General features: G+C 44.1%; 1 protein-coding gene across 5 annotated transcripts in view; it reads right to left on the bottom strand.

Moving 5' to 3' along the window:
* Positions 1–16,112, bottom strand: part of FHIP1A (FHF complex subunit HOOK interacting protein 1A) — a 349,320-nt gene that overhangs the window by 251,079 nt on the left and 82,129 nt on the right. For 2 of the 5 annotated variants that reach the window (XM_069242648.1, XM_069242651.1), the window contains one exon: positions 4,840–4,947. The exons of the other annotated variants lie outside the window; for them this stretch is intronic. The gene's annotated coding sequence lies outside the window, so the exon portion shown is untranslated. The remainder of the gene's footprint in view (positions 1–4,839; positions 4,948–16,112) is intronic. 5 annotated transcript variants of the gene reach the window in all.

Raw genomic sequence — 16,112 nt, 5'->3', positions numbered from 1 at the left:
TATTAAACTACACTGACAATGTGGATTTATCACAGTAAGAAAACACATCAGCTTCAGTACATATATGGGATTGGTAATTTATAAAAAGTGACGCCAGACAAGTTGTGACATGGGACGGGCCCCATGGGCTTACGGTCCTTTTCCATCACTGTGGTTGCATTCAGTTAGCCCTGGAAATACCCACATATATTTTGGGTGGAGTGAACTTTTATCCAGTTTACATTTTTTCCACGTTGTGATTATTCCACTATAGAGAAACAATTTTCAAACGAATCGAACCCAACCAAGCTGCTAAATGTATATGCAGATCTTTTTTGTGCATAACATTACGTTTTTGTAGAATTTTTCTTTACAAGTGTACTCTTTGTGCAGTAGGATAATGGTGACGGTTTAAAATATTAGTTATGTTTTAATCCGTTTGCCACAGAGTCATGCAGACAAATAAATGTATATTCAAGTCTGCACACCTCAGAAAGGTGGAGCGCTTGTGTAATTAGAAGTATTCGGGGTGCGTAAATCAGAATGGAGTACACCTGGCATCTACTTACATTGCGGTCCCGGTATTTATCCCATACACAATTTGTGCTGGGGAAAACAAGCAAATTACGGCATTTTTATGAAGTTACTGCAAAGTATATCTTGTGCAGAAATTTGTTAGATTTAAACAAATGTGTAACATACAGGATTGCTAAAGTCGAAATGTTGAGGTGAAAAGCAGCAGAGCTAAAAGCTTTAAAACAGTGGTTCCCAACCTTTTGATTTCTGTGGACCCCCACTTTAACATTAATGGAACCCAGGGACCCCCACTGAATCATCATTGGAATCCGGGGACCCCCGCCTGAGTGATTACTGGAAGCTGGGGACCTAATTTGTCAATATTTGTTAATATTTTTTAATTTTCTAAGCTCTCGCAGACCCCCTGAAAAGGCTTTGCGGACCCCCAGGGGTCCCCGGACCACAGGTTGGGAACCACTGCTTTAGAACATTTTGCAGGGTTGCAAAGTTTTCAACAGAGCAGTGCCAAGGATGTATACCAAGAGTTTGGCTGACACGACACACACTCTTTGAAGATGCTCTATTAGCAAATCAACAATATGCGTGCTCCTAATGCAGTTTTTGTGTCACTATATACCTGTCCCTATCTTTTGAAAGAAGCTGGCTGCATTTTTTAGGTCTGCTGGTTTATTAGGTCTCACCTACCGATAGCACCTCCACTGTCTGCGAAATGTGTTGTTTTCTAAACAGTGGGCTTATAACCCGCCCACAGCATACTATTGGCGGTTTTCCTTTTCACTCTAATTTGCTAGAATTCTATTTGTTATCTCCCGTAGGCTTCCCTTCCATTTTTTGTGTTAGCTCTTAGTTGGAGCATTAACCAAGTATATGTGTTGTTCCACACTATGAAGGTCCGCACTCTTTATCCCTGCCCAGTCTCTGTTTCAGTTTAAATCCTGTTTACAGAAACGGCTCAGTTTTGAAAGGCAGTCATCTCAAAACAAGCAATTACTGTTATTCTTTAAGGCTGTTTAGATGATAACTAAGACAACAAGATATAATCAGTTAGGCACTAAAAATGTTTCTCTACTTAATAGTGCCCCAACTTTGCATAATTAGCTTTTGGGTATTCTAGTGAATTTTCAGGTAAATTACGTAGAATTATGCATAATTACTCAAAATGCAAATATGGCATTTAGCACTAGATTTTAGCATGAAATATGTCCTCAAGATGCAATGAAGCATTTTGCACAAAAAAGTTTTAGCACCAAAACACTATTATCGTAAATGACAGTCGCTTTCGTTCCAGTCATTTTCGTTGTTCCTGTGTTCATGCGCTATAATTTTACTGAAAACATGGAGTAACTGCCCGAAGAGGTGTGATGGTGTAATTTCACAAATTTCACTTAACAAGCCTAAATCCTTAACACATAAATCCTGTAATTATACCAGCAATAATGGTCTTCTTGCTACTGTTTTCAGTTTCAAGTGATAGTGAGCTTTGGTGAGAGTTCCTATTCTGTGCCATTTTTTTAACCTGATATTTGACGTGTGTGCCATTTTTTTAAATTGTATGTATCAAACTGTTTTCTCTCAAAAATGGGTTCCTTGAAATTTTTTGTGTCAATGATTAAACAGCTTTAAACCCCGAGCAGCACCTCGTTCAGGCAAGTATGAGGTCCTTAACTGGGTGTAAATGGCATTTCTTTTCTTCTAATTGTTTCCTACGTCCCTTCGCCATTTTGGTATAGCAGCCGGGTGGCGACTCTTTAATCCCATTTACAGCACCACCACACTTCCGTTTGCCAATATAATGCTGTTTATAACTTGATACATTTTACCATGCTACTGTTTATGTCTGAAGTGACTGTTAATGGGTTGGAGGGGCTTTCTATTCTGCTGCATGCCATTTGTATTTATTTGTTTTTACACAACCTACTTTTTTACTGGTTTTATGGAATTGTCTTCGCTCAAAAATAGGCTTATTTTACATTTTCAGAATGTCACTGATTAAAACCATTTTTACACCCCCAAGCAGCACATCGTTTGGGGACGTGTTTCTCAACTAAGTGTAGACGCTATTGTTTTCTCCTCTGGCCACTTCCTACTTAACGTGCAACCATAAAGCAGATACATCTAGACCATGCACCAGCATCACACCAAAGACAAGCCAGTTTTCACCCTGTCCACGCCCAGCCACCCTCCGATGATATCATTCCACCTAGGGTTAAGGAGCTCTTATGAAATAATCATGAAATCTTATTGAGCTCTTTTTCTACATATTACATTTTACACATTTTATTGGAGGCATCCTTAAAACTCAAGGAACTCTTCTCTGCACAAATCCTTGCTCCTTTGAATGCTCACCCTAAGGCCCAGTATTGAATTCTAACTTCTTATCAGGGATTATAACTAATGTGTGTTCTTCTTTAACAACTGTTGTGCCACAAAAGATCTGATATCTGAACATAATGTCAACATTGTCTTCCTTACCAAAATTTGGCAAGATAGGCAGTATGCAACTGACATAATGGTGCTGTAAGAAAGGGCCTCTTTTTGACATGGTAGCCCCCCACTTTTTGCCTGGAAATTGATGTGGTTTCAAACTGTAAATGCCCTGGGCCCCTGCTAAACAGGTTTCTAGGGCCAGATCTCTTTCACCAAAACTGTACTATGTTTGGCACTTCAGCCACCTTTGTAAGTCCCTAGTAAATGGTACCTCTGGTACAGAGGGCATTGGTACTGAAGAGGGCCCCTCAGAGTTGCAGCACCAATTGTGCCACCCTGAAGAGGTCCCACACCAGCCTCATGAAGACTGCCATTGCATGTGCATGGCAAGTTGAATTTACACAGTAAGTGTACAGGGGAGCCATAGAAAATGCTTGTGCTGGACACTGGTCCCACAAACCCATGAGTTCCCCAGCTACATGATGGCCTCTCTGAACTCTGGGTTGCTTGGTATCAAACCGCTCAGAATAATAAACCCACACTGATGCCAGTGTTGGAGTTCTTATGAAATGTACCCAGAACGCATCTTAGAGGTGCCCCCTGGAAAACTTAACAACCCTGGCATGGTTGCTGACTGGTCCTAACTAGCCTGCCACCATCATACACGATTCTGGACTCCGGGGGTGAGAGCCAGGTGCTCTCAGGAACCAGAACACAAAGCCTTTCCTGGATGGAAGTGTTACACCTCCTACCACAGGCAGGCACCCCGCACAAGTGGTCAGCTTCAAAGGCTTTACCGCCTTTGAAATCTGATCTCCGTCTCTGCTGCTAGCAGCAGGTGGGCACCCAATGGTTTTGCCCCCACTTTAGGCGGGAAAACCGTCAGGAAACCTAGCAAGGATAGGAGGAGTGGCCATCCCCAGTCTGCACTGCCCCTAAGGTGTGGCAGGCGAGATGACCACTCCATTTCATTTTTTCCCCATCTTGGATGGTAGAAAAATAGTCAATCAGGTTTAGGGATGTGACCCCTTCCTACAGGAAGGGGTCACTTAGTGAGTGTAGCCATCCTAAGGTAGGTGGCCCATTGGCCACTATCAGATACTCCCACTAACGCCCCACAAATGCAGTATTTAGAGGGCATCCCTAGACCAAGAGATTGAATTTGATGGACACAAGAAGACCAGGACAAAAGAAGATCCAAGGCACAAGAACTTAAGTCCTTGCAGCACAAGGAAAAAGGCACCAACCCCTGCCTGCCGCTCCAAGGACTCGACAATCCTTACTGAGGTGTCGCCTGGAAAATCTGAAGGACTCTACAAAACCCCAGAGCACCTCCAGCCTTCTAAAAAGTGCCAGGAAAGTCCCTTTGAGTGAAGGCATCACTCCATGCACCCTGCAGGCAAGGAACCCATGAAGTCGGGTAAAGTGACCAGCTGCTGACCAAGGACTCGGACGCAGCTGCTCAGCCAAATTCCGTACAACAGCCCTCAAGCACAAGACTTGCAACATGGCACGTTTGGTGGCACTGCAACTTTCCAGGGCTGTGGCATACTACTAGCCGGGGGTACCAGACCCCCAACATCGGACACCCAGAAGCAAAGTCCACTACAGGCTCCCAAAAGCCCAGAAGCAAGTACCAGTTGAGGGACTTCAGGGTACCCAAGAACCATCCCTGCTGACCTGCAATCCACCCTCAAAGTCACCTTCTTCTGACTCCAAGGACCCTAAGACGCACGACTACGGGCTGACCTATCTGCACTATAACCGGCCTCCTGGACCTTGCATCCATCAACCAGCTGTATTCTAGGGGTCCTCAATCCCTTGGAACTACCCTCCAAGGGGGTCCACTGGACTTACCTTAAAGTACAACTGTGTAGTGTGTTTGCAAGTGGTTACCTTCTCCTTTGGGTGCCAGCTCCAAGACCTTCAGCTGCTGCTCCCGCTTCAACTGGGAACCGCCCGATGTTCTATGCCTGGCCCATTGGGCACTCCGACAACCTCGACCTAAAAATAGAAGGTGACATTTGTGAGAGCATTGCCTGATTTTACATGCATTATTAAAGATTTTCTCATTGATTCCTATAGTGCGTAATTACTAACTAAAACTGAACATTTTCTAAACTTTAAAAATTCATACCAAAAGAAGTATTTACTGTATATTGACGATCTTGGTCTTACAACTTTTATAAAACTCTGAATTATTTTTGTAAATTGGTCTCAAGTTATTCTTCAGAGTGTGCGTCTAAATTTATTGATACTTTAAGTACAAAAAGTACTTGCCACATCTCCTGGATTATCCTACCTGCTTGCCCATACTACGACAAAAACAGAGCATTTAAGGGGTCCGCTTTTTACCTCTGAATACCAAAGAGGGGGTGTTTGGACTCTCTGCACAGTGCATGTCATTATATACACTATGTAGAGAGCCAGCCTCCTACAGGCACGACATCACGGCACGTTGACATTGCACCTGACATCACAACCCATGACCTAATAGAAGTGACATCAGATCATAACACCTCCGACATCTGTTTAGCAGTTCTATCACAAATACATTTAAGCACATTAGAAGATTTAAAAAGTGAGATTTTGCATTGGGGTTGTGCCCAAAAAATAATGCAATCCAGACAAACTGGGGCTCAACTTATACATTAATTTTTTTTAAATTGCCACAAAGAACCTGGCAGCAAGGAGAAATTTGGCTTTTAATCAGTTCTACTTAATTGGTTGCAAAGACTGCATTTTAAAATATCTTATGGGGTTAAGGCATCTGCTGCATAAACTTTGTGTAACCTGTAAATCTCAGGAAATAATAATGGTAAGATAACTCGAGAAGTTAACACATTTGCTGGAGAGATCTTTGTTTTGTCTAGCCCCAATTCTGAATCAAAGTAGTATAGAGAATTAATGTTTCTCCTGTAAAGCACACCATTTAACATGCAGATGGCAGATTTTTATTTTTTGAGCTAGGTAAGTGGGTTACTGCTTTTAACACAAAGATCCTTTTGTTACTTGCACTTCATAAATTGTAATCCTTCTGCTATAGCACAGTGAGCTATGAAGGGCATATGACTCCTACACCCTATCACCCTTACTGTCCTAGGTAACAAATCCTGTTCACTGATTTACTCACACATCATTTATTGTCAATGTATATTGTGTGATGTAAAGCGCTCTGACACCCTGCACTGTGATGAGCAGCGCCATAAAAGAAATAAAACAAAATAGTAGTATTTAAATTGTTTGTGTAAATACTGAGACAGACCAATACATCTGACGTTCCTCAGTGCATGTATATCTCTTATATACAAGAACTGAGCAAAGTTAAACGTATACTATCTTAAGTACCTGTGAAGGGATAAGCTGTGTCTTTGTTTCCTCCATTGTACCTAGGTGTGAAGCTCCCACTAGCTACCAGCAAGGATACTCAAACGGAGGCCTGATCCCCCCTTAACTCAGCCTGTGTCCTGGGCCAACAGGAATTTAAAATAAGTAAGCCCCCTCCAGGTCTGCACATTGCTGCTACGAACCAAAGTAGACAACAAGCAGGCGCTGCTGAAAGTGGCCAGCAACACAAGTTCATCAATATTTTAGTGGGTCCAATTTCTTGCCAGGGTGGATGGGGTCCACCCTGTGAAAATAGTGGGCAGATGCCGTCTACTCCCGACTTGTGCCCTGGTCACATTCATTTTTGTTTTTGTATGCGAGGAGATTTGCCCAGAATGAATCACGGGATGTAGCACCACCCACAGAGCACACCAACATGGCCACCATACCGGCATTTAAACATTTCGCTATCGATGGAGCACCCTCTGCACTGGTGCCAAATTGGAAAGACTGGGTGGAGTGTCTACAATTCTTTGTTGATGGAGCAGACATTCCATAGAACGGCGTAGAGCCCTGCTGCTCCACTTAGGACGGAAGGACATCCACAAAGTCTACAAGACACTGACAGAAGAAACACCAAAATCATACAACACCCTCCTCCGCGCCCTGAACAGCCACTTTGAACCAATCACCAACAGAGATTACGAGAGGTTCGTCTTCCAACAGGCCCACCAAGAACCAGGGGAAATCCTTGACAACTTCCATTGCTGACTCATAGAACTGGCCCGCACCTGTGGCTTCACAGAGGAGCAAGAAGAAATAAGCAGCCAAATAGTACAAGGTTGTTTGTCTACCAAATTAATAGAGACCATCCTTCCCAGACCAGGCAAGTCCTTGCAGAATATCCTCACCTTAGGGCAGTCAAAGGAACTCTCTAAAATCAGGCCATCCCACAAGGATGCAGCACTGCACAGACTGATCAAAACTGAGCAGGTCAATACAGCCTGAGTGCGCCCAAACACCATGACCCCTAAAGTGCAGTCCGATAAAGGTAGAGAATGTGGATATTGTGGAGGACCTACGCACTGTCTAAGTGACTGCCCAGCAAAAGGCCGGTGGTGCGCAACTTGTGGCAAGTATAACCTCTTGGCAAAAGTATGCCGATCAGCAAAATTCAAAACCAACCGCGAAGTGGCCCACACTGTTGCAGCAAGCGAGGAGGGACCTGAAGACATGGATGATGACACAGAGAGCTTCACATTTCACACAGTCTCTGTTGTGGGACCCACAACCCTTAAATGCTGCCCTCTCCCAAAATACCAAATCTGCATAGACACCCAGACTATCAATGCAACCGTCGACACAAGTGCCTTGATTGAGCTGATGTCTGAAAGCACTTACGAGTCCATGAAAGAGCCGCCACCACTCAACAAGGCAAAGATCCGGGTATTTGCATATGATAAGGCTGCTCCAATACCGCTACAGGGCTGTTTCCAGTCATCTATAGCCTACAAGGACTCCAACACGGACATGGTGGTCTATGTGGCCAAAGGAGGGGCAAGCACACTGATCAGTGACAGACCGCAGAGAAGATAGGACTCATCTTTTGCCCTAGGGGTACAAGAGGAAGAGCTCACCGGCCTTCTACAGGAGTACAGGAAGTATTCACCGGAATAGGCTGCCTCAGGAATTGTGAAGTCAAACTTCACATCAACAAGACACTGCAGCCCGTTGCCCTCAGACACCGGTGCATAGCATTTCACCTTCGGCCCAAGGTACAGGTGGAACAAGCCAAACTAGAAGACAATGGCATAATTGAGAAGGTATCTGCCCCCACCACATGGGTATCACTGATTGTCGTCACCACAAAACCGAAGCAGCCAGGAGCAGTCCACATATGTGTGGACATGAGACTCCCGAACGGTGCCATCAAGAGGGAGGGACATCTAACTCTAACCGTAGACTACATCCTCAGCGAGCTCACAGGGGTCACTTGGTTTCCAAAAGTCGACCTGAGGTCAGGATATCATCAGCTACCCTTGTATCGAGAGCCCCAGTACATTACAACCTTCTCGACACATAAGGGATTGAGGAGGTACCGTCAACTAAACTTTGGCATCTCAAATGCGGCCAGGATCTTTCAGGTGCTGTCTGGCCTTCCTGGTGTTTCGAATGTCAGCGACGACATCCTCATGCACGCCAAGACCCTTACAGAACACCATGAGCGGTTGCGAGGAGTACTAGAGGATCCACGAGGCAGGCCTGACCCTACATCAAAACAAGTCTGAGTTCCTCAAGCAGAAACTTAGCTTCTTCGGATACACCTTCTTAGAAGACACATTGACCCAGATCTTGCCAAAGTCAATGATGTCCAAGAAGCCCTGACTCCCACCAACATCTCTGAAGTCCACAGTTTACAGGGGATGGTCAACTTTTGTGGACGGTTCATTCTGAATTTGACTGGCCTCACTCAACCCCTGCGAGAGCTTACAAAAGCTAATACCCCGTGGACCTGGGGCCCGACCGAAGAGCAAGCGTTCGGTAAAACCAAGAGCACCCTGTCCTCGGATACCACTCTAGCTTGCTGTGGATGCCAGTCTAAAAGGCCTGTGTGCCATCCTCACCCAGCGGCAATCAAATGGATCCCGGTTGCATATGCCAGTCGTTCTCTCACCGACACGGAGCAGAGGTACTCGCAGATTGAAAGGGAAGCCATCCACTGAGCCTGTAAGCACTTTCACCTGTAGGTCTATGGACACCCATCTGTTGTGACAACCAATCATAAACCACCAATCCCACTATTCTGAGGGTCGGCGTTCAAGCCCCCCCTCGAGAAATGGATGCTCCAGCTATAGGAGTAGGACTGTCAGGTAGAGTACCGGCCAGGCTCTACCAACCCAGCTGATTACAGCTCGAGATACCTGAGAGCAGCCACCGACAGTGAAGAGGCCAATGCTAAAGCCACTGAGGCATATGTGAACATTATCGCTGATAGATCGAAACCACTTCCAATATCCCTAGCTGTGCTGCAGGCAGCCACCAAAGAGGATGAGTATCTTCAGCTTGTGATGGATACACTGCAGTTGAACCAGTGGCGAGTCCTCAAATTGCAGCTGCCGCGCCAGACTCCTAAAGCCAAAAAGACCTTAGAAGTGCTGCTCCATGTCCAACATGAACTGTCCAGAGATGCCGGTAGATGTCTTCTGAGGGGCCCTCGCCTAGTTATCCCTGAGAGCCTGGCACAACAGATTGTTCAGCTGGCCCACTAAGGGCACCAAGGCATTACCAAGACAAAAAACAGTTGTGTGCCGAAGTTTGATTCCCCGACATGGATGACCTAGTGGAGCAAGCTGTCCGATCATGCCAGTGGTGTCAAGCCACAGGCCCCCTGAACGCCCTCCACCAGTCATCACCAAAGTAGGACCCCAGCGGCCATTGGAGGCAGTAAGCCTCGACTTTGGACATCTCCCAAATGGCCTAGTCTTCATTGACAATTATACAAAATACTCAGAAGCAGAAATCACAAATGCCCAATCGGCCCTGGAGGTCATCAACAAAATAGAAAAAATCATTGTCAAGCATTGCATCATGGGGAGGGTCAAAACAGACAATGGTCCCCCATTTCGTGGACAAGACTTTGCAGAATACCTACAATCATGGGGCATTCAATATCAAAAAATAACCCGTGCTGGCCTCATGTCAATGGGGAGGAAGAGAGATTCATGAGGACAGTCAACAAGGTGATTTGCATTGCTCATGCTGACAACCAGTCAGTAGAGCAAGCTATTTATAGCTTCCTCTGCGAATATCACCAAACTCCCCACTCAAACACGGGCCGTGCCCCCAGCCATGTTACATGGGCCGGATAGTCACGGACACAATCCCCCACCACTCCTCATGGGTGCCAGCTCCCATCAATGACTCTGAGGTTCTACACCAAATGAGAGAGACAAATCAGCAGGCCAGTCGAGTCTCATCAAAGTAGGAGATATAGTACTGGTCAAAGACTGCTATCCAGGGAACAAGTTCTGTTTGCCTTATGAGCAACAACCATGGATGGTTGTCAGATGATTGGGCACGATGGTCACAGCAAGCCAAGAAGGGGAGACTGTCACCAGGAACATATTGTTTTTAAAAAAAAACTCCAACATCTTCCTGTGGTGACCGAGACTCTGAAGGAGGATGAGATGATGGGTTTGGTGAAAGGACTGATTTGGACAATCCCGAATTTCCCAGCAGCCACCAGACTGATCGAGGAGTAGCCCCTGCCCCCCAGACGCGAGAGAACAAGAGGAGCCAGGACAGTGATGCCTTACCAGAGATCCAGAGTGCCCAAGAGCCGGAGTGGGGGGCATCCGAGGTATCACCAGAGGAGCAACCCAAACCCCTAATTGAGGCTGGCAGATTTTCTCACCTAAGGCTGTATCCGTGCCAGAGTGAACCATGTTGCATATTGGGTGTTCACTGATAAAGTTGGGGAGGGATGTAGTATACATTTCATCTCTTTCTGAAGGGGAGTGAACAGAGGAGACCCTGTGTGCGTAGGATTATTGGTTGTGCCCTATGTACTCTGGGATTGGGGAATAGAGGTGTGCGGGATATGGTTGGGAGTCAGTCACGAAAAGCACTCACACCACATAGTGTCCGTGTCTTCATTGCACGACAGGCCCTGGCACATCGCATTAAAACAGGCCCCTGCGACCGGGGGTCCCTTGGTACATGCACCAAGAAGCTGGAGTAGAGTAATTATTGTAAGACGCTCGATCTTCATGAGTACAATTCACTCCACCTTCTCTCTTACCGGGACTTTTATATATCACTCTCCAGCCCCTCGGTTGGGTTTTAGCAATACTATTTGCTCCTTCCTTTATCCATTTATCCTTAAATCAGCTAATTTTATAATTTTAGGTGGCCTACGTTTTTACATTGATGACCTTTCTGGCTCACATGTTTCCAATCTCACTGACTCTCTTTCCTCTTTGGGCTTCCGAGAGCTGGTAAAAGACCCCACCTAGGTAGCAGGACACACTCTAGACCCTCTTTTGTTTTCTATTCATGGCTCTGTAAAGGTAGATAAACCTCTGAGACCAACTTGGTCCAGTCATGTTGCAGCCCCTTTCTCTGTTATCACCTCACTGCCTCACAAGAATTAGAACCACAATCCACCTCTTCTAGCTCACCCAAGGTAAAAACTGAAGCAAAAATAAAAATAAAATAAAAATACTTTTAAAACAGTCCGTATTTAATTCCCTTGGAAAAAACTACTTACACATTGAAAGAAGGACATTTAAGTTTGACAGCAGGCTTTATTCAGCTCTAAAGCTCGCTGCCTCTACACGATCACTCGGACCTAAAAGACAGACTTCCTCTGCCCTCTGGTATACAGCGGAATGCAAGAAAAGAAAGAGTGTGCAAAAATCTTGAGCGTAAAAGCTTTTCCAGAGGTGGCCAAAGCCCTTGATAAGGATGCCATTAATAATTACACACATTTTAGCAGCTCTGAGGTGAGCAAAAGCACCACCTTGCCCATCAAGGTGCTATGTAACAAATTAGCCAGCTTTTTTAGAGGGATGTTGGAAAAACAAATATAGGGATTTCTTGGCAATGCCCCATTGGCCCCTTTGCCCTAAACCCCATATTTCGCAGATTGTGGTTAGTGAAATTCCGTCAGTTTTAACCAACATATGCAATGTTTTGTTGGAATCGGCAACCGTCCCTGCTAAATGGAAAGAGGCTATGGTCACACCTCTTCTAAAGAAACATTCAGTTGATCCTTCTAGTCTCTGTAACTATCACCCTATTTAATTCATTCTTTTGACTATGAAAGTTCTAGAAAGAGTAGTCAACATGCAACCTTCTACCTACCTGGAAGAAAACAATCTTCTTGATCAAGCAACTGGGCTGTAGGCCATTTCACATTATAGAGGCAACCCTGTTAAAAATCACACATTATCTCAGGAAGATCTTGGACAAGAGGAACCTGCTGTCCAGGCCTTTTAAATTGCTCGGCAGCCGTGAACTCTGTTAGCTTACTTGGTTCTCATCGCCAGGCTGTTTAATCTTGGAATAGACAGACAGACTCTGCTGGATGGTTATACACTTTCATAAAAGTAAGAACACACATTGTTACATGTTTTCCCTATGACTCAGCTCCTTTCTTTCTTGAGTGCAGTGTCCCCAAGACTCGTAACTCAGCGCTACACTCTTCAATGTGTATATTCTCACACTCTCCACCTCTCCCCCTTCTTAGTCAGATCTTTAGCCTCAGCATTATTTCTTATGCAGATGATACACATATAATCATGTCATCTTTGAGGATCAGAACTCTACAAAATCCATCTTTTGTCACCACATTAGCTGTGTGATGAATGGAAATTGCTTAAAACTTAATGAAGAGAAAACAGACGTTATCACCGTTGGCAAAATATTCACCCAGTGGGGGCCAACGGATTTTGACACCCGGCTTGTGTAAAATCTTTCCTCTTCTAGCCATCTGATAATATAGAATTGTGATCCAACCTCTAATTTTCTCCAGACCGAACTACACTACTACACCAATTCCTTATACTTAGGCATTCCTAGACCAATACAGCACCTACAGCTAGTCCAGAGCGCTGCCCAGGATATGTTGAGTTAGAGCACATCTAAAAGCCCTGCCTTTTCTCCCAAAAACGAAATGTATAATTTTTAAAGTCTTTTGACCCACTCACAGAACAGAGCATGATATGGCCCTTCTCTCTAGCAGAAATAAATGTTTGTGCTATCTTCTTTCTCGCCTCCAATGTCACATGCTCTATTTCAGTTGGTGATCCCTAAGAAAATGATTTCCAGACAAAAGAGGTAGATATTTTCCTTTCCTATCCTTCACACTTTTGAACGCCTTCCTTCTGCTTATAGGCAACACCTCCAATCATCACGATTTCAAGAAAAAGACCAAAAACTAAAGGTCTCAAGTACCTCTGTAGTAGAGATGAGTCATTTCCTTTCTATAGGACTGTAGCTAAATATAATTTCATTCATTCTTCAACTACTAACAGGGCGATAGAAGACTGATTTTCGTTTTGCAAACTTAATTGCACTTAACTTGCTGTATAATCATCTTGCAAAATCGAAGGCTGCTGCTCTTGTACCTTCAAGGTTCTTTGTAGGCACATGAATGTGCCTAAAGGATATCTCTTTTGGAAAGGTACGTCCTTCAATTGCTTAATAAGCTACATCCATCTGCAGATGAATGATGCCACAAGATGACAGAGCCATACATGTCTCGACCGCTCTTGACATATGCCCTTGGCAGAACTCCAAATGCCGGTTAGATATGTGTCCCCATCTCTGACATATATGATTCCATGCCTTCTCCATAACTGGAGCTTGTATCTTGCATTCAGAAACACCCCCATCCACTCCCCCTCCAGATTTATGCAAGGGTATGACATCTTCGTTTTGCTGACCTAACCAGATAGCCGTTTGTTACAGGTGTTATTGTGTTGTTATGTTTCATTATATTGCTATGTTTTCCTTTATTGGCTTATCCGGTGTTTACTTAAATGTACTGAGACCCTGTATAGCCCCAGTTATAACTATCCCCAGCAATATAATTTGAATCTTTCATCCTGTTCAGAATTCGTAGAGGAAACAGCTGCAATCATTGTTATTCATTCCATCATGCTGCTTATGTTTCAGGGCCTGCCAATGCTCCTTTGTGTATGTTTACTGAATAAAATGTTAATAAAGAAATGTAAAAGGAAGGGTATCTCTTCAGGATGTGGATTTTAAGCTCATCAACTAAGTGAAGTGACAAGGCCTCATCTGAATTAGGTGTGCAGTTCGTCGCCGGCGACAAGTTAATACCTTCCTCGAATTTGACCCAATGAGGCAAGCTAGTAAGCTCAGTCACTTTGAGGGAGGGCTGGGGTGATCTCCCCTGAGACAATACAGCAGTTCTGAAAGGGCAGTAATGAGATATTGCAAACCTATTGTGGTGTACCATATAACAGTTTCTTCTATGTGAATGTTGGGACTCATCCTTCAGATGAAAAATACATTGAATCAAACCAATAGATTTGTCAATATGTCTTGAAATATTTTACCAATCTGAGGACTTATTGAACTCTCACATTGTTTGGAGATGGTTGTGGCCATCTTGGATCATTGGGTAGAATTCCCTCATGTTTCAAGGTAGCCACATTAGGCACCAAGCTACGATGTTGCTGAAAGCAGGACCTTAAGAATGGGTGTGTGCTTTTTTGGTTGGAGAACTTTCTTTCTACAATAGACTACTAGAGAACAGCTGAATTTCATAGAAATATTCAGAAGCCAAGTCATGTTAGGAGAAAAACAAATGTAGAACTTTTTTTTAACATATTATTAGTGCAGACTTTAGAGGAGATCGTTTCCATGTCCTTCTAATGAGTGAATGATTACAAAAATAAACTTGACACTCATGGTATGTGTGTGATCATGTGCAAGGTATAATAGATATTTACTGAATATTAAATATATTTTGCAGATACTAGGAACCGCAGAACATTCAGGATTGTAAATACCTTACAGCTACACTCACAGACTAGTCAGGAAATAACTTCATCATCCCCAAAGAGTATGCATTCTTGAAAACAGAAGATAGTTACCTTGTCAACAGAGAATAAGGGCAAATTCCATCCATATGGTATTCATATGGTATTAATACTTTTATGCTTCAGTTAGGAAAATATACGCTTCAAATCAAAAACACAAAGAGATGGTTACACATGGATACTTGTAAGATGTATCATATCTATCACACATACTTTAAACAACATCTTACTAAAGATATCTAGTTGCCTTTAGATATCCTTCCTGACTTTCAGATGTCAGTGCCCAGGAGAGTGACTAGTCAAAGTGGTCATTTCCAGTGTCTCCGTTTCCTTTCTTGTCCAACTCTCCTGTCCCCATTTTCACTACTGGCCAGCATTTTACTACATTATGTGGTCACTGGTGGATGGGGTGTGGGGATGGAAGAGAGCATCACTCTTGTTGGATTCTAAGTACAAGTTTAGTGCCTGCAGACATGTTCACATAGCATGCAGAATGTATGTATAAGGAATGTATGTTATGTCAGGGGTAGCCGAGATGTTGCATAGAAACCCATAGATATCTTACCTATTAGATATGGTTAAAGACCCATGACCCACTTCCACCATGCCAAATATATATACTCATGCACACCCAGACACATACAATATCACAAATCTAGGATAATGGCACACTTTTCCTCCTATTTATCTCTCGCACAGCAGTGGTGTTCCCAGCTTGGCAGCTTCATACTGGAAATTCCTGCTGATGGGATGAAGGAACTACGTGTACTGGCACCAGCCTTACCAAGTGATGCTAGTCCGCCCCCATCTCGATCAATGGCTGAACAGGTAAATAGCTTTCCACTACAACTCTCCACTTCCTCAAGACTGAGGAGGCAAGTGATGACAACAAATGGACTGAAAGCTGACCTGAAAAATGGTAGGCGAGGTGAGAAGCCAGAAAGGCTTAAAGAGGCTGCGATAGAGGCTGTTGGTAACTGGGAGTGGTGAGGTAGAGCTGTGCACAGTGCCTGGTTCCTTCAAATCCTGCTTCCTCCTCACAACTACTGACAATCTGAGGTGTCAGTCAATGAGAGGAGGAGGTAAGATCCCATAAGGATGGGTCCAACTTGTATCAGGGCTCCATACTAACTGCAATTGCTGTGAGCCTGGGAACACTACCAATTTTGTCAGTCTGTTGCTCTCACCACAATCTATCAAGCACATGCTAAGCATCCAAGATTACTGCAAAATGAATGGCTTAGTGTGTGTCTGTAGAAAGCTGGCTCT

This window comes from Pleurodeles waltl, chromosome 1_2 (assembly GCF_031143425.1).
Source record: "Pleurodeles waltl isolate 20211129_DDA chromosome 1_2, aPleWal1.hap1.20221129, whole genome shotgun sequence".
Lineage (NCBI taxonomy): Eukaryota > Metazoa > Chordata > Amphibia > Caudata > Salamandridae > Pleurodeles > Pleurodeles waltl.
Note: the sequence above shows the minus strand (reverse complement) of the source record. Positions and strands in the feature narration are given on the sequence as shown.